Genomic DNA, 20,799 nt, shown 5'->3' on the forward strand with positions numbered 1-20,799 from the left:
AAAATCCTGGGACATCTATGTCTCTCTCTGCTCAGAGGGTATGTGATTACCACAGGCCCCCAGCCAGAGTGATCCCTTCTGGTTAACATCTTGGGTTTTTGTTTGGTTTGACTTGGTATTTTTACATCCAGAATTTACTGATGCTTAGCAAAGGCTCTGTTTTTATCATTTAAGTTTTATTTTTGTTGCTTACATCCAATAGGTTGCCAGCCTTAGCTGTGAGTTGGTTTTTTTTTTCCTGTCAAGTTTGCCTTGATCATTTGGGGTAAGTGAACCCACAACCTGGCCCGAAATGTGAGAGCTTTTTCTGTGGCTCACAGTGCTTGAGACAGAGCCTCGCTGGTTGTTCCAGCTAGGAGATAATCAGATGGAGTGAAATGGGGAGGAGGAAGAGCTGAACAGATGTATTTACTTGGAAAACACAACTTAGTGCTCACCATCCCAGCTGGCATATGAATAGACATATGTAAACCACGGAGTGTCTGTGACCTCTAAGCACATGAAAAACACCCCAGAATATTTTTACACTGTGTGCTCATAGGATTTGCTTAACTCTCTAAAGTTTAAGGAGCCTCAGAGCCATCTTTACTCTCTGGCAGCTGAACTTACTTTAGGAGCCTGCATTTTACTCCTGGGATTTTTGGGATGGGGGATGTTGTAGAGGTTTAGCAGAGTTATATTTCTGCTTCAAAAGCAGGAATGAGTGGCACAGATGGATCAGATTTATCTGAGGTTTGAGCAGAAAAAAAATAAATTATATAAATAATAATCAGCAATGGACTTGCTGCTTAGCTGAGCATGGCTTCCACAGTGTTGCTGCCAGGAACTACAGGAAAATAAACTTTCTAACACAAAGCATGACCTGAATACCACGTGAGAGCATGAAGAAACAGCCTCCTGAAGTTCATACTGTGCAGCTGGGGAGGTGTTCTAATGAAAGCTATTTCAAATGGCTGTGTACAGTAAATTAGCAGCCTCCTCTATTTACTGCACTCAGTGGTATGTACTCTGCTGCCTGCTTGAAAAGCTGTAAAAAAGCAAGGATTCTGTCTTGGGTAAAACCATTGTAGGTATTTGTGTCAGCTCTGAGATTTTTATAGGCACCTGTTCCTTGCCTTTCTCATTAGCTGCTCTCCAGGGCAGCAGCTGGAGTGACAGCTATAACGTTATCCACTCACAGACACCTCTGCCCACATCAAAATGTTTTGCTGCAGGTGAGGTGATAATTTTCCTTGCATCAATCAAACTTCTGTCAGTAAGATCAGACAAATGGCCCTCTGGTTCCTGCAGCATATATTTATCCTGTTTTCAATCTGAACAGGAGAAAATACAGTAGGTAATTCTGGTAGAAGGGAATGGAGGAAATGACTAATAATTGGTTAGTAAGACACTTGCATTGATAGGGTTATTCTACAGTAGTGGAGGTTTATTAGCAATTCCAGCAGTGTGAGTCCTTGTATGGAGGCTGCACTATTGATACCTGTGGCTTTATATGTGTTTTTGTGGAAAGCAGAAGAGGAAAGGCAGTTCATTTCAAAATTTAATGTTAATATTCTATGTAAAACATATATATCTTTAAATTTGTTTCTTCATTAGGCTACAGTATCTACCATGTTCTTTCTCTAACCATTTGTGTCTGTTAACAAAACCAATGTTCCAGGAGGTTGTGTCACAAACCGAGAGCAAAAAGAAGTTCAGCTTGTTGTTGGATGTGTGAGATACTGTGTTTAAATCCTTGGGGAGAAATGGGTCAACTTTTATTATCAAACTGTGAAGTGCTTTGTGACAAAATGTGTTTAAGTGACACAAACCAAAACAAAGCCCAGCTCTGTACCTGAACAAAGCACAAAAGCATCAGTGTGGCACAGCTTTGATTACATCCCCGTGTTCTTCTTGTCCCGCTGACCCCTGCAGACACCACCAGGCTTTGCTCATCCTAGAAGCTCATTTTAGGAGAAAAAGCCAGCTATACTTGCCAGAGCTGGACTGTGTGTGTAGGGATTGGCTGCTGGAGCTTTGTGCTGGTAAAGGAACAGAACACTGAGCTCTTCCCTTCTGTTTTCTCCCAGGTTATATATATATTGAATAACCTCGTGGTTGTTCAAGGCTTGTCATAGTTAAAGAGAATCATTCTGGTTGGAAAAGCCCCCAGGGTCACCAAGCCCAGCCTGTGCCCAGTCCCCACCCCAGAGCACTGAGTGCCACCTCCAGATTCTTTGAACATCTCCAGGGAGGGTCTTTAGGGCTCCTGAAAGGAAAAAAACTCCTTTTGTGTGCACAGCAGAGAATCAAACTCTATTTGCTGAACTTCTGTAAATAGATGAGATGGGAGACAAAGTAAAAGGCAGCAATTATGGCAGTGATTGCAATTCTCCAAACAAAGAGAAATTTGCTTGTTAGTTGGCAAAATGAGACATCCACCTGCCAGAGCTGAGTACCCAGAGCTGAGCAGAGCAGACCTTCCTTGGAGGAAGACTCCTGCTTTTCTTTGTCTGTAAAAGTGACTGAGGACTTGCTCTCTGAGGCTACTAAACAAATGCTCAAAATAGCAGCACTTGAGACCACTTCATGTGATTATTTCTGATTATTGTTAGAGTGGCTGTAGTTCTATGCCAGAGTAAACTTTAAATTATGGGGTATTTAGGGCAGTGGTTGCAGTTACCCAGGAGTACAAGCACAGGGAGATCCTGCCATGCTCTCTGTCATGTGCAAGAGTAAACATGCACTCTAAACCTGTATTTGTTAGCTTTTGTGAAGAACTGAACCCAGGGGACTTAATGTGATGTTTAACTAAATGACTGTGATTGAGGCCCTGAGGCCAATGGCATAAAACGTGCCAGCATGTTAGGATCACTTACCTGAAATTATACCTCAAACAATTCATGTTAAAGGAGTTGTCTGATACCTTGGGAGGGTCTGCAGCCATTTTCTATTGCAGGTGGTGGTGTGTTCCTGTTTGGAAACATCCCATGGAGAGAAAAAGGAAATGCATTCAGCAAAACTCTACTGGATTCCATTTTCAGGAAAATTAAAAAATACGAACGTAATTAGAGGAATAAAATAATGAAGGATATGGAGTGGTAAATCTTACCTGAAATCAATATTCAGGAAGAAGACGAAATTTTATGGGATGTACACAAATGTGTTGGTCAAATATCTGCTATATCAAATACAAATATCAAATACACTGATCCCAGCAGGTAACCCAGTGCAGCAAATACACACGTGGATGATTTGTTTGAATATGCGGCTCAGGCACCCCCTACCCCTGTGGTAACAGGAAAATTCACTTTTTTGTTTAGTTTTCTGTGGTTCATTTGCACTGCGGGTTGTTTTGGGATGAGACCTTAATGAATGTCAGAGGACTTGGTTGGGTTTCTCAAATTTAGCTGTCAGTGGTCAACTTCTACCATCTGCAGGAATGGTGGTCATTCCTACTTCTGTCTATGCACTTAAATCCACCCTTTCTTGTATTCTTTTGCCCATCCACCAAACCAGAACTTCCCACTCTACTTGTCCTGTCCTATCCTATCCTATCCTATCCTATCCTATCCTATCCTATCCTATCCTATCCTATCCTATCCTATCCTATCCTATCCTATCCTATCCTATCCTATCCTATCCTATCCTATCCTATCCTATCCTATCCTATCCTATCCTATCCTATCCTATCCTATCCTATCCTATCCTCCTCTCCTTTTTTTTCCCAGTTCTTCCTACTTCCCTGTGCTTTGGTGCTGCTCCCCTATCCTGACCAGGAAATAGGTTTCTAATTCAGGGATAAAAGGATCAGACTTGGAGCTGAGAGTCCTTGATGTCCTTAGGGAGGAATTACTCTGTCTGGAGCTTTGTGCAGTCATATGATTAACTGTGTCAGGGAAGAATAAGTTCCTCTCCCCTGCCACAGCTTGTGCAAAAATAAGCCATTATATCTCTACCTGAATCTCAAAGTTTCTGTGGAGTGGGTGACCCAAAAGGAGGCATTTTGTAGATGAATATTGCTGCCTGTTGGAGTCCCTGTATCATCAAGCCATGGGCTAAAACTGCTGGGCTGAAAAGGAGGCTTGAATTCAGTTTTTCCAAGTAAAGAACAGGCAGATGATTAGCACAGTGCCTGGGATATCTGGAGGTCACATCAGTTATAATCAATTAGTGTTTCATTTATCAGTTGAAAAAAACCCAGTGATTTCAAATGTAATTAGCAAAAAAAAAAAAAGCATTTCATGTTTTTAAACCCCAGGGAGTGCTGGTTTTGGACATGTCACAGCCAGTTCATTTTTCAGATGATCATTTTGAACATGGCAACAAAGATTATTTTAGTGCCAGACACTTTAATATTCAGTGGTTAAAAAGAAACTTCTTGAAAACAGCTTTTTCTTTGTGGATTTGTGGTGCAAAAGAACCCACAGTAAACACCACTGCCATCTGTTTCAAAGAAGAAATGTTGGGCTATGAATGTCCTTGCAAAAGCTGAAAAGCTTTTTAGTAGCTAAAAATGCATAATTTTAGAATTTTTGTTTGATCTTTCATTGATTTGATTGCATTGAACCAGATGTAGGTTTTTTTTTTTCATGAAGAGCCTTCGCCACATCCATGTGTACGATGCTTTGAGAAAATACATGGCTAGCAAATTTGGAGCTGATGATGAGGAGATTTGAAGATGCAATGTCTCCCAGTTTTCTCAGCATTTGAGGAGGAATGTGAACCTGCTCTACCACCTATGATGAATGAGCTTGTTTGGCCAAACAGATTTTCTGTGTGTTACGCTCATTTTTGCATCTGTCCACTCCCTTTCTTGTGTATTCACTAGGAAAGTAAAGGAACTTTGAGTCCAAAAATTGGGGTTTTTTTCCCCCCAGGGAATGGGCACGGCCCCGAGGCTGCCAGAGCTCCAGGAGCGTTGGGACAGCGCTGCCAGGGGTGCCCAGGGTGGGGTTGTTGGGGGGTCTGTGCAGGGCTGGGGCTGGGCTGGGTGATCCTGGGGGTCCCTCCCAGCTCAGGATATTCCATAATGATTTTTCTCTCTGAAGGAGTATTTCTCACTAAGAATTGCCACGTGAATGGAGCAAAAGCTGTGTATAGACCAGAACAAGTGAAACTTCTGCATAGGCTGGGAGCTGCAGATATAATCAGGAATGCTTTTATGTATCTGGAAACAGCGTGTTCCTCTAAAAGCTTGCTAATTTTATTTTTTAAAGGGAACATAAATATCTGAATCACTCTCCCATACGTCTGCTGTTCTTCTATAGAAAATGCCTTCGCTAACAATACTTGTGGCTTGTCTTTTTAATGACTAAACAAGGATTTCTGAATAACAACCATCAAGCAAATTAGTAGAGATCATAAATATCTATTTTATTAATCCTGATAAAATATGCTGTAATTCCCCTCTCTGATTCAGTCCTTTCTTTTATTGATAACTTCTGAGGAGGCTGTGCTCACAGATCTGCCTGACCTCTCTAATCTTCTCTCCCAGACTGACAAGTCACACTCCTCTGGGGAAGGATTTGAGTTCTCATTCTGTGTGGTGGATTAAATAAGTGTCACTGGGTTTCTGAGTACCTTCCAGGAATTTCTTCTGAGTGAAACTTAAGTATTCTGTTTGTCAAGAACTGCAGTTCCTGTAGCTGCCAGATTTGGACTCCAGTTCTCCCAGCTGGAGCCCTCCAGTAACAGGGTTCAGCACTCATTTATATTCATGGTGCACCTCCAGGTGTTGTTCCTCTGAGCACACCCCCGGCTCTCCCAAAGCCTTGGGCCAGGTGTGTTCTGCATTGCTCCCTCTGCATTTCACCTGATTTGGCTCCCTGATCTCATTCCTTTATTTGATTTTTGTCACCAGTTGCCTCCTGCAGTCTGTTCCTGCTTTTCTTGAACCTCCTCCTGCTTGGTAATGTGGAGAGCTGGTTTGTGGGTGGTCCTGAATTCCCAATGATTTTACTGGAATTTTGATACTAATTCATACCTGGAGTCTGATGAGGTAGTAAATACATACAGAAAATCACCTTTTATTTTTAAAAACTATAGGTGCCATTATTTAACATGTAAGAAATAATGAAATATTGGGTACTCTCTTGCTGTTACATTAATTTTACCTCAGCATTGTATTCTGCATAAACAAGGACTGCACCTGGACTTGGAATAGTTTTCTGTCCTATCCCAGTGGCAGGAAAATTAGTGCATCTCTGCTAGCTGCTGACTGGGAACCACACATGGTTACATTCACAAGCCATCACTGCTGCTCCCTAATCTATCCAGTTCACAAGCAAATCAAATATGACATCATTCAGGATTGAATTACAGAATGGAAATGAAAGAAAAAAGATTAGTAAAAAAAGTAATGCCTAAAGAGTAGCCATATTCTTCAGGGAGAAAATAAAATACCTGCTGACAGCTCTTACCTTAATGATGTTCTTGTTTCTGTCAAAACATCAGACGCCCCATCATTTTCACTGGCATTTGCAAGACTTTTAAGAGATGCAGAGGAAAGCAGAGTGTTTTGATGGGTGGTTTTTTTTCAGTTGGAATCCCTTTCCATAGCCACTGTTTTTTGTGAAAAGAATCCTTTTTTTCCCCATCTGTCCCATCTCAGGTTGATTTGAGAAGGATTTGGGAGCGAGAGGAAGTAAAGGGTAGATAAGGTATAAAATATACCCAGGGACAAGTTTCTCTCCTGTAATGGAATTCATGGTGGGAATTGCTGCTGCACAATATCACTGCAATGGGTGCAAAAAGAGATATTTGTAACATGGGCAAGCTGGCAGTGGGAACTGGGACACTCTGCCAAAACCAAGCACTCTGGTGGGTTTGTATTTACAAGGTATGGGAATAAATTACACAGACTCCATTTTCTTGATGGAGGAAAAAGCTATTCTTTATTCACATAACTGGTTTTTATACAGTTTTACAGACCTTGTGTGTGACTCCAATTGGTCAGGAGCTTTCTTGCCAATTATTTCATTGGTTATTAAGAAGCTGTTACCCTGCATTGATTGGTCACTCAAACCCCTGGGGTGTACATGCAGGGACAGTTATTTGTGAGAGATAGTTTTCACTTTTCTAACTAGGTAAAAACAATTTATACAGGTGCTGGTTGATTTTACCCAGGAATAGATTGTTATGTTAATGAACTGCTCACACCAGGATTGCTTTCACGTTGGAACTTGCAAAGGGCCAGCTTGACAAGGCCAGCCACTGATTCCAGGAGAGCAGGCTTGATTTTATCAATCCTTTCTTTATGATTTTTCTACCTTACTGCAACAACAAGAGGCTGCGGTTCTCCCTGTGCACAGGTGTAATGTCTTCAGAGAAGACCCTGGAGAAGAAACTTCAGCAAAGTTTCTCTCTCTTCTACAGAAGCATCACCTCAATAGGAGGAGAGGTTGTATCTGTCTTTGAGGGTGCAGGACAGCACAGAGAGACCACAAACCCCTGAGGGCTGGGGATTTACAGAGTGCTGGGGGAAAGGATGGCACACTACACATTAATGACCAGTTTACTTCTTATTTTCTTCAGCAAGCACTCTGGCACTCTGATTTTTCTGTTTTGTCCACACCCACTCTGGTGACAGAGAGAGGATGAAACCATGGAGAAAGCAGAATCATGGAGCCTGGGCAGTGGGGATGAGGGAGGGATTCCCTGTGCAATTCCCCTTATCCACACAGTCCCTGTCAGCCCTGGGTGTGACTGACAGGCAGGGAGGTGTGGCAAGGATGAGAGAGAATCCTCTGCAGCATTTGGACAGCGTTTTCTCTTCTGCAATGTTCAGCACTAAGCTGCCTCTCCCAAAATTGAATCAGTTTGTTCTTTACCTCAAGTATTCTGTATTGATCTCATCTCCTCCCTCACTGTTCTCCTGTCAGAATTTGGGAATCAGAAGCATTTAAAATTGATGTGCCATTGGAAGCAGATCTATTCCAGCTGACACACAGTGGATTCTAACCCTGATTTTGATTCATACCCTAGCGTGTGCTGCTTCCCATAGGTAGTATTGCTTCTTTAATTATCTGTCCCTCAGGACCTTGCTGAATCTATTCTGAAAAATTTCAAACTCTGCTGCTGCTGGGAATTAAGATGCTCTCAGCATTCATGTTTCATGGAAAGACAAGATCTTAATGTAAAAATTATCTGCTTCTCTTTTCTTGAGCAAGTTTTCTGTACTGGAGGGCTCATGCAGGGATGTGGTGAACAAACAGTTCATTGTAAAATGTATGGCTCTTGATTCACTCAAAGTTTTCACTTCAATTACAGCTTTATGAAAAGTGGTTTTCTCCTTTAATTGTTTTTTACTTTCTTTATCTATCTTCCTCCTTGACCAGATGGAGTAAAATTCAAATATAGGCAACTGTCCATTCATTCTAACGGGCTTTTAAAGGAAATAACAGATCATGAGAAATTATATTCTTCCTCATCTCCACTCCTTAGAGCAGATTTAGATTGCCTCATTACAAGTCCTATTTTCTTTACTTTGAGAAATTTGCCTTCAAAGCTTTGTTTTTCCTTTTATACCTCTAGAGAGTGGAAGTTTCCTTTCTACTTTCTACTTTTTTGTTATTTTTTTAAACAAGAAAAGTTAATAGGGCTAATATTTTAGAATGCACACTTAGGAAATGCATTTGGGAGCTTCTCTAAATGTAGGAGTCTGTCTAAAACAAGTTTTCCCAACACTTTCTCCTTGTTAAATGAGCAATTTTCAACAGCTGCCCCTTAGCTGAAATTCTGCCATATTCTGGAACCCACCTTAAAACCTGAGGACCTTGATCCTTCAGGCTAGCACCTGTGAAAATATTGATGAAAAAGATGTCTTTATGTAAAGACAAATTTTGCTCCAACAGAACTGTTGGATACTGGAGGGGAACTGTTGCTGCTGCATCAAATCCTGATATTCTGCCCCTGCTCCCCCAGGTTCCTCTGTTGGTATCTGATTAAAGGGAGTAAAACAAGCAGTCTTTTAAGCCACCACATTGTACATGAGAGACACAGAGCTCTGTCAAACCACCAGAAAAGATAACCTGATAAGCAAACTGGCCTGCAAACTGCATATTGCAGGCATAAATCCTGGGGTGCTCCTGCCACTCCTTAATGCCACAGGTGGATCACAGAATGCTTTGGGTTGGAAGGGACCTTAAAGGTTGTCTTGTTTCAATCCCGTGCTGTGAAGGAGGAAAAAAAAAATTAAAAAAAAGGGAAGAAGTTGTGTTCTTGTTTAGTTCTTTATGCACTTCTGGTTTCTACCAGCTCTTCCTTGGCTGTATTTGGAAGTCTCTTGTGTGGTGAGCACATTTAGCATAATTTAAGATGGGTGAATGGCTGTGTTTGTGACCAGTAAAGCCTAAGCTCTGGCCATTTGTCCCTAGCTGTGAAGTGACTGGGCAGAGGGCAGCACACAATCCTTTGGGAAGAGGGGCAGAACAATTCCTATGGCCCCAGGAATGACTCCCTGTCCCTTCTGAGAACCTTGTAGGAAAAAAGAAAATGGAATCATGTATTTAATAGAGGTGGAATGAATCATTTAGCAAGGCTGGATCCATTTGACTGTGGGTTGGACATGCTGACATGGATTAATGAGACACTCTAAAGACCAGGTAAGGAGGAACAGCAAAATATAGATCCTACCACCTGTGCCTTTTTAGGCTGAAGCACATCATAGAATCTGTCACTGGAAGCAAGTTTGTGTTATCATGTCACCCTGATTTTTTAAGTTTTTCTAAGCCGTCTGATTTTTACTTTCTTGTAAGGAACTTTCTCACACACTTATGTAAATAACTTATTGTTTTGCATTCTTTTATAGAGGAAGAAAAATTTAATAGACTCTTGGTTTGTCCAGTGTCATTGGAGAGGTGGCACTTTCACCCTTCAATCCACTGTCACTTTTAGAAATCTATAAATGTGAGAGTTAGAAAATAAACTGCCCTTTTTACCTTAAAAAGAGCAGCCGAGTCCAGATCGTGTTGTTTTGTGTCCTATAATGACAATCAACCAGTTCTGGTGGTGGAAAAAGAAGGGTTTGTTAAGTGTGTTCCATATTCAGTTTGCAGATCTTACCTGCTCCATGGGTGGCTTGTCATTTGAACCACCAGAAGTGAGCCACGGTCCCATTTTTCACTGCTATTCCCAACAAATGAACCAAGAGCAGTAAATCCCATCAAAGAGATAATCTTGGGACAGAGGTAAAGAGAAGATATTTTTCCCACTCTGAACCCTGCTGCAGCTCTGCAGTGCTTTTTGTGTCAGATTACACCTGGGCCACGTTGGAGGGACCAGGACTGCATTCAGCAGTTTGCTTGTATGGTGCTCATCAAGATTGTCCCTCTCCTGCAGAGAGGAACTGTGAAGTTTGCCATGAAATTGGCCCTGTATGGGAGAGTTGTGATATCTAAGTGCTAGTTTGAGTGTTTGAGCCTCCTCTGTTACACCAGGCTGCAGTTAATTCTACTGAATATGTTACAGTGGCATCCTGAGGGGTGTTTTTTAACCAAGAACACAAAAATCCCACAACTGCAAACTGACTTCTCATGGGCAGGTACTTATCAGACATGAAGAGAGACAGGGACTTGTGAGAAAAGAATCAAAGAATCCCAATTTATTGTGAAGAACAAATGCTTATATTTTATTTTAGGAAGGTTAGTAAAGTTTTACTACAATGATTGGGTTAATGGTCACATAAACAAACTTCTGCATTTTAAACATCTCTTGCTTGCAGAAGTCTGATGTAATTTTCTTTCTCTGGCAAGTCAGTCTGATTGAAGCTTCTTGCAATCTTGATTTAATCCTCAAAGTTCTGTTTGCTCTTGCTAAGCCATTTTGTCTATCAAATCTCTTATGCCAACCAGGTTCTAGTCCATCATCTGTCTTGTGTATCCCAGTAGGTACTGAGCGTTTTTGTTGGGTTTTGTGTAAGAATACAATGCCTTTAGATTTATTTCACATCTAATTGTGAGATGCATGTGCTGCTATCATCCACATAAATCACTTCTCATTGAAAAACCTTGTCTGCAAACACAACTGAGTTTAACATCCACGCATTTCAACTGAGCCATGAAGAAATACGTCCCAATGTGACATCAGCTTAAGCAAAAAAAATAATTCTCTCTTAATTCCAGTGAAATTGAACACAAGACAGGCTGCTCAGAGACAAATTGGTGCTGCTGCCCTACCTCAGCTCACCTGCAGGAATTTGTTGTCCTAAGAAAGGGTGAAGTGTGTCTTGATTGTTATCACTTTTGATGTCTGAACAATACAACTTGAGGTCTTTTGATGTCTGAATGCTACAACTCCTTTAGAAAATGTTGATTCACAGACTTAGAATCTAAATCTGTGCTGTGATTTTTGTGGATAGGAATTGGATGCAATTCAGAGGCAAAATAATGCAACTGAGTAATTAATTTTGTCAGATGAAACTTCTAAAATCTGCACTTTGGTGTGCCTGTGGCTACCTTGGCTCCCTTGAGGGATCCTGCTGATTGGAGAGGCAGATACTGCTGGTGCTAAACATGTGAAGGAGATTGAACTTAATGAGTCAAAGAAATGGAGGGGTTTGTAACACCCAATTCAAGTAAAAAGCCACTTAAAAGATACTTGAAAAGGGCCATGTGGGTCAAGTTAGCTAATTGTGGATGCTAATTTGTGGATTCTATTCTGGCCACCAAATGCAGGCACAGCTGGGGGTACCTGTGGGATTGTGCCACAGGAGCAGAGTGTGTGCTGCTTGCTGTTATCTTCCTGCTGTCTTCACACAATCAAAGCTCAGCAAAAGCCTGTCTGTACCTTATGTTGGTAACATAAACTGCACCACGGCCTAGTTTTAATTCTTTAATGTATTTTGCTTCCTTGTGTTGAATAATGCAAAGAGTTTTTTGTTTGGCATGTTTCTGTTTTGTTTTTTATCTTAATGGGTTTTTTTTCAGGCAGCTGGGGACCTGCTCTTAGTTGTTGAGAATTCTTTTTGGCAGGTGCTACAGGTAGATCTTTAAAGGTCCAGATCTTTAAAAACCAAACCTTGTTTATGCCTGCAGTGAAAACAGGCTCAAACATAAATGTAAATTATAGCAGCAGCTCTGATGAACACATACACAAAACCTTTAGGAAAATATTGGTTTTCTGATGAAATCTTCAGTATGCTGCAAGCACAAAATTGACAGTCTGTGTAGCTGCCAGCAACTCCTTACACCTGCTTTGACCCCATTCTGGCTTTACAAGGACAGTATTTCCCCAGTCCTGAGCCTGTTCCAGGCTGCTGTTGTGCACATGAACTTTGGAGCTGTGTGTGTGTCACTGTGAGCTGAGTGTGCTCTGCACAGCCCTGCAACCAGTTCCAGTAATTCTGTTCTCTGTGGTAAGAGCTCAACAAGCAGCTTAGCAGGGAACACTGAGCTTTGACAAGGTGCTCCTTGGAAATCCAGCAGTTCTCCTGGACCACTCTTCTGTCCAGGACCCTGAACAAGCCCAAGTCTTCTTTCCTGATGCAAAACAAACACTTCTCTCTGCAGCAGGGGTGGCAGGAGACATTGCCTGCTGACCTTCCTGTTGTCCCTGGTCACCCTCTGGAATTGTCATTTCAATGAAAAAGATGGAAGAGGCAGCAGTATCCTCTTTTTTTTTTTTGGTGTGGTAATGCCTCATAAATAAGGACCTTAAAGTCATGGTTAAATTTAATAACTGTCTGTAAAAGTAATTTTAGTACTGAAACCCTTTGTTGTGGGACAGAGCTCACTCATATCCTCTCTTGTGTTTGTGTTTCCTTTACAAAACCTTGGACAATGTTCCAGCACAAGCACCCCTGATTTGGGAGGTGTGATGAAATGTTAACAAAGTGATTTCCACAGATCCACAAGATTATCTGAATGAAAGAACTGGAATCCAGACCTGGTGCCACAGGCAGTTAGGAGCTGTAAGTTAAAATTGCAGGGCTTGGTGTAATGGATTGGCAGTAATGCAGCACTTGAAATTCATTTGGCATTTACATGCACAGTAAATTCCAAATGAGCTCCTAAGAACCCTATAAAAAGAAAAAAGGGTGTATGTGAAGCGCTTCTTTCTCCCTGTGACATATATCCTCTGTGTTCTAGGTTATAACCTGGCTTTGTGTCATTGGGAAGATCTTTTAATTTATACAAAGAGGTGATTTACATTCCTAGATAAAGTCCAGGCATTTCCAATAACATCAGGATAAGTGGACCACTGTTTTCTTTGCAGCTGAAGCTTGGAGATTCTGTGTGAATTCATCTCAGTTTTACTGCCCATGTTTCAGGGCAGCTTGCTTTTATGCAGTGAATATTGGTAGATCTCAAAGAAATATAGCCCCAGATTTTATTGCCAATGAAGGGAATGCCTGCCAGTGGCGTGGCAGATCGTGTTCAGCCTGGCAGCTGGTGACAGATGTGGATGTAATAGCTCTAAATCACTGTGTGGACTCACTGTATTCCATATTTTACTCAACTTCCAATAAGAGTCGTGCAAATAAATTAAAGTGCAGCTGTCAAGATCAGCAGCAGAGTTGAAGGCGTATGTATAATATAAAGTATTCAAGAGCTGATGCTTTTCCCTGGAAAAAATGTTGAAATGTATTTTGTTAGATGAAAGAAGCAGATTTGTTTCCCCTGTTTGTTTTTGTCTCGCTTTTAATAATCAAGAGCACTTGTAATCAAGTTTCAGCTCTCAGAGGGGTTTGTTACAGTTTTGGGCTGGTTCTGTGTCTGTTCCATTACTCCCAGTGCCCCCTTTTCTGGTTATTCCATCACTTAAACTCTGCTGGAAATGAAATCCTGTAATGCTCTGCTCAGGGAGTGGAATACCTGTGCATGAACCAACCATGCTCAGAGGGCCCAGATGGGTTTAGTTCAGTTCTTGCCTTCTATGAAATTACTGCACACTTCTAAAAATCAGGGGTTTTTGTAATCTTATCACAAACCATCAGCAGACAACTCGATTAAAACCCCTATTAATCCCTCTCTGCCCCAGAGAGGCCAGCTCTGGGTCTCACCAGGGTGTGCCTGGCAGACTGATGAGCTCCACAACAATTCCATTTGTCTCCAGTCACTTTTACCCAGCTGGCACTGCCTGTGTTGTGTGTGAGCTGCTGGCTCTGCTCTTCCCTGGGTTTGGGAGGGATTTGAACCAGACTTGGAAGCAAGGTTTCACTCTCTCACCTCGCAGCTCCTGTGCTGGCTGAGCAGTTCCTTTCTTGACTTTTCCATCATCTCTTATTTCCTGATACCCTGGGACCTGGTGAAATATTCCAGTTGTGGTGGAAGGCACAGACAGCCATGCAGAGGTTTTTCTTCCCTCACCCCCACATTTTGTCCCTGATCCTCGCAGAGTTTTTGGCAGCTATCAGTTAATGGAATTAGGACTCCTGGAAATTGTCTGTGCTCGGATCCATGGACTTATTGTTGTTTAAACAATTTTAGAAAACATTAAGTATTTCCACCTAGCATGGAGTGCTCTTCCTTCCAGCCTGGCTACAGCCACCTGTTCAATGAACTACATTCATCAAGTCATTTTTAATCATGTTCATTGGACTATGGAGCTGTGCCAGGGTCCTAATAAGCAACAAATGGTTCAGAGCAGGCACAGAGCAGATTCTGTGAGAAAGTAGTTTCCTGTGGTGCTGGTTCTTATCAGCTTGCCTGTGAAGGATAAGGAATCATCAACATTTCCGATTACTGAGGACCAAAAGAGCAGAAACTTGGCTTATTTGCATCACAGTGGTAACTCCATTTATTTTGGACTTGTACCAGCATAAACTAGAGAAGAATTGGGCACTGAGCCAAATAATCATTGTATTTTTAAATAATTAAGTGAATCAACAAGGAGCTAAGCTGGTGAATAGCTAACAAGCTATTCATTAAAGGCAAGCACTGCACCATAACCTATGTCTGCCTGTTCTTAACTCCAGAGATGTTCTACTGTTCTTAAGGACACCTTGGAAAGAGTCTAGCTCTGAGTCTAGCATGAAGAATTTGGCTTGAAGAAAAAGAGTTTATTTTAAGTAGCCTTACAAGCAGCAGAATTCTTTGGTGCAAGTATTTTGGGCAAGATTTGACCTACAGTATTTATTGTTCCTCTGAAAGTGATGATTATGTCTAGTAATTAATTCACTTCTGGAGTTTTGTACTTGAGACCCATGCAGGGAATGTAAATTTACAAGTTGGAGCAAAAAATGGTTTTCTGTGGCATTGAACAAAGATTTCATCAGGTATTAACTGGAGCTTATTTGGACAATGGAGGTTTCTGCTTGTAAAGACAGGAAATAGAATAAAAATGGAAAACTGAATACTTCACTGTGCTTATTCGGGTCAGGTCCTTTCAGACAGTTGCACAAGACCCTTTGAGGTGTTTGTGTTGCTGTTCTTCCCCCAGGTGCTGTGATGCAATGAAAATCTGCAATCCTCTTTGGTGTGGATTGTTTAGGGATTGAATGTTTTCCCAGGTACCTGACAGGAATTACTGACAGGATGAAGGGTAAATTTTGACCCCTTGCTTGATAATTACATGGTGATGAAATCACTAGCAGGCGTTCCTGGTGGTAGAAGTGACAGCTGATACAGTGGCTCCTCTGCTTAAAATTTGCTTTTCTCTGCATCAACAGGAATTCCACGTGTACAAAGTAATGGGAAAATAAACCCTTATGTGTTTTAGCTCCATTTTATGTGTGTAACAAACACATAATCAACTTTTGATATTTTGCTTCAATGTGAAAGGTACAGCTCTAGAACTGTAAACAAAGATTTCAAAATTGTTGGCATTTCCTTCCTGTATTTCCTTATCCATCAATGCTTAAAGTCACAGAGTAATATAATCAAACATAGTGAGTGAACACATACAGTCCTTGTGCCAAGTGATAGGCATCCCTTACAAAGGAGAAAAAATAATTTTCTAAATAATGTTTTGACACTCTAGTGCAGGAAGAAAACTTCTTGTTCCTACTCCTGTATTGGTCACTTTGCATTTTTGCTGCTGATTCTTCAGTTTTGCTGGATGACAAGTTGTTCAGGCTGCTGCTAATTATGTGCTCAGTGTTATGGTAATTGGCATCTCTCAATTTTGTTGTTATGACTACAAAGTCCTTGGTAACAGGCTGGTGATGCAGGAAGGCTGCAGCCTGTCCTGCTGGCTGACACCCATCTCTGCTGCTTTCTGCTCTGCCTGCCCACGTGGGCTGTTACAAACTGGTGCAGAGACTTTCTAGAGTGCTTGGCACCAGAACATCACAGAAATGCAAGTTCTGCAGGTCTGTCCATACATAAACACATACCATCCATTTTTCTCAGTCAGAAGTGACCTTAAATCCCACTTTGCACCAGTGAAGTGCAGCATAAGGCTTGGCCTTATGCTTAGGTAATCTGCTGTCCTCATTTCACCCAGAGAACCTGGGTGAGCTGCTGTTCCTTGATGAACCTTGACTTGTTTGGGAGCCATCCTTGGGGAAAACAGATCTGGGAATTGGTAGGTTGTATATCAAATCTTGTGCACCAGTGTGTATCATCCTGAAGGGGTGACCAGTCAGTATGATCTTTCTACTGCTATGATTAATATTTTTTAAAAAGTTTCCCTTGTGTCCCAGTAGATTTTCTCCTGTGTTTTTAGCTTTTGCAGCATATGCAGAATCTCAGGAATTTAGTCAGTGTATGCCTGTAGGGGACCAGACTATGTAAGGAACTCTCAGATGATTAAATCAGTACATCCAAATTGAATCTGGACCTTCTCAGGAAAGCCCAGGTTCAATTTGCATTGATTGGGGGAGTGATAATATACTGTGAGCAGAAAGCTCTGCACAGGGAAGTGCTCCAGTGAAGAAAGCACCAGCACTGATTAGTCATATATTCAGATATTGCCTGGACATCTGCAGACTCTGCTTTAGGAAGATTTGTGGCACAGTAAATATTTGTCTTACAGCTCCTTGAAAAAGCATTTGAACCTATAATTTCTACTTTTGGAACATACATTTTGTAATAGGATTTTTATTTGAAGGAACCTGACTCGAGGCCTTGGTTGATCTGGATAAAATTTGATATTACGGGAATGAAACACAGCTTCCCCTCTAGATGGACAGATTTTTCCTACATAACCCCAAATGCAGGAGGATCCAGGCTGTGCAGGACCCAAAGCTGAATGAACACTGGTTTTGAAATGAAGACCCATTAAAAGTCACTTCAGTTCTGCAATTTTAACTCCATCAGCCATAGTGCATCTCTTTCAAGCCCTTTGTCTGGTGGTAGGAGATCTTGTTTTTATTAACTGTCTCAGGGTAGAGACAGCAGCAAATAAGAAAGAATAAAGAGTTAATTAACTGACTGCAGATATTATTGGAAATATTGGCAGTCTTATAAAAAGACGTAAAACTGGAACATCCAGAATCCTGGATCTCTGGTGGCCTCTAAGTCTTCAGGATTAATAGGATCAATTCTGAGGTGTTTTTGCACTTTCATTCAGAAGCAGAATGTTTGTTCCTTCCGTTGGGGAAATAAAAAGTTGAAGTACCTCAGCCTAACTGCAAACATTCCTTTTGGGAGCACATCTGTGTAGCGGGCAGGATTTCTCTTGAGTGTGCTGTACACTGGAGATGCTGCTTCATGCCTTAGAGGTGGAAGGGATCCCTTTATGCTCTGGAAATTGCCATGGAACTTGGAGTTGTTCTTCCTGGTGTTTAACTACCTGGACCAGGATTATTTTTGCCACCACAAGCAAAGATTTTTGCCATGTAGGCTTTGTAATAGATCCATAGGTTACTTATGCAGCTGTGTAAGCAGCATGGCTTTTGTGGCAGCAGAACAGTTATTGGTAGTGGACCTGGCTCTTTTTCACACTTTGTTGTCAATAAAAGGAAGGATTATTAACCTTCATCTTGCATTTCTGGGGTGAAATGTGCTACCTTAGGTGTAAACCATAGGACAATTTCTGTAGTTGGTATTTCTGGGAATGTTTTGGAACCTGCACGAGGAACATTTCAATATCCCTGATATCCAGTTATTCAAGTAGTTTCTTCAGGCTTCCTGGGGTGCCCATCTGCTCTTACCCCAGAGAAAGGAGTAAAGTGAGAAAACTTTTAAATTTGAATGAAGCATAGCTGTGATAACAGCAAATCCTGCTCTTCCCTTGGGCTGTTAATGTTCCCAGGTCTGTAATTTCAGTCAGTTAAGGCAGGAGGAATGACTGCCCAAAATGAGCACTCGGCCAAGTACCTTGGAAATGAGTCATGTCTGCTTCAGCCAGGTTCACACTGAGCTCCCAGCTGTGCTCCTGCTCAGGCTGACACCCAGCAAACCTGCACTCAGGTGACCACCCACTCTGAAGTTTGGTTGCCTGGATGGTTTGCCAGCTGCTGCTTCAGGATATAGAGCTGAAAAAGCTGGAAAGTTCCTGGGGGGTGCCCCCCTGAGATGCCTGATGGCACATTTGTTATCTACTATTCCAGCCTCGGCTTTCTTTGTGTTAAATTTGACTTGCCTCCTCGTGGTCAAATATGATCCGTGTTTTTCACAGATCTGTCACAGGAAAACAAGTGCTTAAGTGAGAACATTTTTCTTTATGGACTGAAAAACCCTAAATTTGTATGTGAGGCCTGGCACACACTTCTTTGTAGGAGGTCATAAACTTTGTAGGCTGGAACACAAGTCTGCATTCAGTCTCTGGCCCTGCAGCCATCCATTAATCATTATTTCCAGTTATAAAACAATATATTCCTAATTGTTTCACCAGGGTTTTGTGTGGATCGAGTGTGAGCAGAGCCTGGAAGTCCCCTGAGTGGACCCAGCTCTGGGTACAGGTCGTGGCTGAGAGTGGGGGGATCAGTGTCAGTGGCTGGGGACGTGATTGAGCCTGTGACTCACTGCCATGCTACTCTCTCCTGTTTAACTCCAGCCTGGCTGGTTCCTCAGTTTTCTGACTGCTCCCCATCAGTCCTGCACACCCCAGGGATGTAAAGGACAAAGGGATTTTTACTGCCCTGCTTTGCCTCAAATGAAGTGAAGCATCCTGCCTCAGGCTTTTCCTGCAAACCTAGCAGGTTGCTATGGATTAAGCTCCTTAATCAATCCAGGCAAACCATTCCATGCTGCTTCCTGGTGGTCAATACCTCCAATCACTTGCCATTTCAGCAGCTTAGAGACTAATGATCCTTCTTTCTGCAGACAGGGATGTGCCAGAAAGCAGAAGTTGCTAAATATCCACTCTAGACAGAGCTATAAAATCCTTTTGCCTCTGTCCTTTCCCACCACCATCAGCTGGTAGCATAGCAACTGCTGAAGCTGCCTGAACTTGAGCTGACCTGAAATTACATGTTTCTCGGTTTACGTGTTTATTAACGCCTTTCTACTTTTTTTTGGTGCTTGTTAAGATTACGTTTTTCAGTCCCTGTGGGATATTAGCAGCTTGTTCATGCAGAAAGCAGAAATAGACTTAATAACATGTGATGGATGAGCTCAGATGGGCCCTGGGATTAGAAACATGAGGGAGAGCTGAAGGTGGCCCTGAGCAGTGACTGGTGGAGAGACCCTTGGTTCTGGCAGGATGTGCATGCAGATTTCCATATAATTGTACAGACTTGGACGAGCAGCACCTCATAGGCTGTTTTTTCAGACTGTAGTGATGGAGAAGTGGCTGTTAAAGGCAGCAGAGTGAACTGGAAATCAGCAGAGATTGTAGCACCCAGGGATTCCTCACCTGAGGGAGAGAGAATTCAGACACAGGTTCACGAGTAACCTGCAGCTTGAATCATTGTTGGTGCAGGTTCAGCAATTTCTAGTGGAGGAATCAGTGTTTTGACCAGAGTTTCTGCAAAGCTCCTGTACTTTCATCTCTCTTGTTAACAGGAGAGATGATGCTTAGTTCTCATACTTTTCTAATTACTGTATTCAGATATATTCTTATGTTAAAGCCTAACTTGTATTTTTTAATGGGTCATTTCCAGATTAATCTGAAACCTTAGTCCACGCTTAGCTGATGATGTCATCAACTCCAAGAAATGAGGGAAGCAACAAAAATTAAAAATTACTAATTGTTATGTAAGGAAAATACATCAAAGATAAGTCTGGAGAGCAGGACTTGGTTCAAGCACGCTCCTTGTGGAGCAAAATGGAGCAGTTAGATGCTGCACAGAGAAAGTCATGGTCTCTTTATTTTTACTGGTATTTTGGTCAAATGAAACCTGAACCATTTTTCTGTGTGTGACACAATCTCAGCAGATGGGACGAAGATGCTCCATTCTCAGAACAGTCTTAGTAAGACAATGAAATCCTTTCCCCAGCAGGCACTTTGAGCATTGAATGATTAAATCAAAGAGCATCACTGTCACCAGTGCATGCTCTGACTGCATGGAGAAAATGAAACTGAGTTGTGCTCACCTTTCCTAGAGAAAGGCATCATCATTTATCTTCATGTGATGGGTTTAGACTGCAGCACCTGAGTTCTGCCCTGAGTGAGGGCTTTCAGAGGGAATTCAAGGCGCTTAGAGGTGCTCAGTATTATTTCTTGGCTTTCCCCTTAACAGACTGATCCAGCACCTCTCTGTGTTTCACAATGAGGGCCAGGAGCTGAGAAAATAAAGAGTAAGGAGGTAAAATGCATCTCCACTCTATTTTAACATCAGTGAAAAGATGGGGGGATCAGGGAGCAATTAATTTTATCTGTCTTAGATATGTGCCTTAAGGGGAGTCCGTTCTCTCCATTGACAATTAAGGGAACCTGAGATAATTAGTGCAGGCTGGAGCATGGAGAAGCTACATAGTGAAAGTCAAGCTAATTGGAATCAGCTCCTGGATGGCCAAAAGTCCTTGTGTTGGGCCTCTCATGGTCCATGAA

At 41.9% G+C, this 20,799-nt stretch overlaps 1 protein-coding gene and 1 long non-coding RNA gene across 12 annotated transcripts in view; both read left to right on the forward strand.

The window, feature by feature from the left end:
- Positions 1-20,799, forward strand: part of PTPRT (protein tyrosine phosphatase receptor type T) — a 445,906-nt gene that overhangs the window by 191,958 nt on the left and 233,149 nt on the right. The gene's annotated exons all lie outside the window — the stretch shown is intronic.
- On the forward strand, positions 9,170-10,468 carry LOC135281892 (uncharacterized). Its single transcript, XR_010348325.1, has 3 exons — positions 9,170-9,272; positions 9,464-9,584; positions 10,031-10,468. It is a non-coding gene; the product is annotated as an uncharacterized LOC135281892 (long non-coding RNA).

Source organism: Passer domesticus, chromosome 16, assembly GCF_036417665.1.
Source record: "Passer domesticus isolate bPasDom1 chromosome 16, bPasDom1.hap1, whole genome shotgun sequence".
Taxonomy (NCBI): domain Eukaryota; kingdom Metazoa; phylum Chordata; class Aves; order Passeriformes; family Passeridae; genus Passer; species Passer domesticus.